Raw genomic sequence first — 1,053 nt, 5'->3', positions numbered from 1 at the left:
AGAGAGATTTATAAAATTGACCACATATTAAGCCATAAGGCACATTTCATCAAATTTCAAAGGGTTCATGTCATAAAACTGTTGTCTGTGTTATAATTGAAAGCTAAAAACCAATAAGCTATAAAGGTCCCTATACTTGGAAACTTACAAATGCACTTCTAAATAATTTATGGGCCAAAGAAGAAAATAATGGACATGCCAAAATATTTAGACTGGACCAGTAGTTTAAAAAAATCAAAACTTGGGAATGCCTTCAGTGGGGTATTTAGAAGAGAATTTATACCTTAAGTGTTTAATTTTTCTTTTATTTTCTAACATAAGGAGCTTAATTTACAAATGACAACCGTATTTGTAAACTTGGATGAAATGAACATATTCCTAGAAAATTGCTTCTTATTCAAACTGACTTAAGAAATAGAAACCAGACCTCTCCTATCTCTAACAGAAGAATTGAATTAGTGGTTAGAAAATCTTTCCATAAAATCATCTCCATTTTCTCTGTTTTTGAGTTTTTCCAGGGAGGGGAGAGATGGGTCAGCCTGTGGCAGGGAGATTGGGAAATGTGAAAGTACTATATTCGTTGTTGAACAAAAACCCATAGGTGGTGTCCGCAGGTACATGCGTACAGAACATGCCGCGAATTTTACACTTAATGTCTCATGTTGACTTTCTCCCTGTGGCTAGTCACTTGCGTTTACCAGTGACAATAGTGAGGTCCAAGTATATAAACAGGGCTCGCCTGTGATGTTGAGATCGGAGAGATGCTTTATTATTACCTTTGCTTGGCCTTCTAAATTGGTTAGTTAACTTTTAATATGAATGTTCTTCCTTTTTTTATTTCGTTGAAAATAAAAATGGAAAAAAGTAACAAGATGTGTTTCTAAACTTTGCACATATAGGGTAGGGCAAAAGTAGGTTTACAGTTTGTATGGAAAATAATACAATCTCTATATATAAAAGCCCAGCGACCAGAACGGAACAACCAGTGGCTATGAAATGCACTGTGGCAGCCAACCGGCCTGATTCGGACCCCAATCGGGCCCTCCTCCCTGG

General features: G+C 36.5%; 1 protein-coding gene across 1 annotated transcript in view; it reads left to right on the top strand.

Annotated features, from left to right (window-relative positions):
* The window catches only part of HN1 (hematological and neurological expressed 1), a 27,926-nt gene that overhangs the window by 18,533 nt on the left and 8,340 nt on the right, over positions 1 to 1,053 (top strand). The window lies entirely within an intron of this gene.

This window comes from Myotis davidii, unplaced genomic scaffold (assembly GCF_000327345.1).
Source record: "Myotis davidii unplaced genomic scaffold, ASM32734v1 scaffold172, whole genome shotgun sequence".
Taxonomy (NCBI): domain Eukaryota; kingdom Metazoa; phylum Chordata; class Mammalia; order Chiroptera; family Vespertilionidae; genus Myotis; species Myotis davidii.
This window is presented reverse-complemented; position numbering and strand designations above follow the sequence as displayed.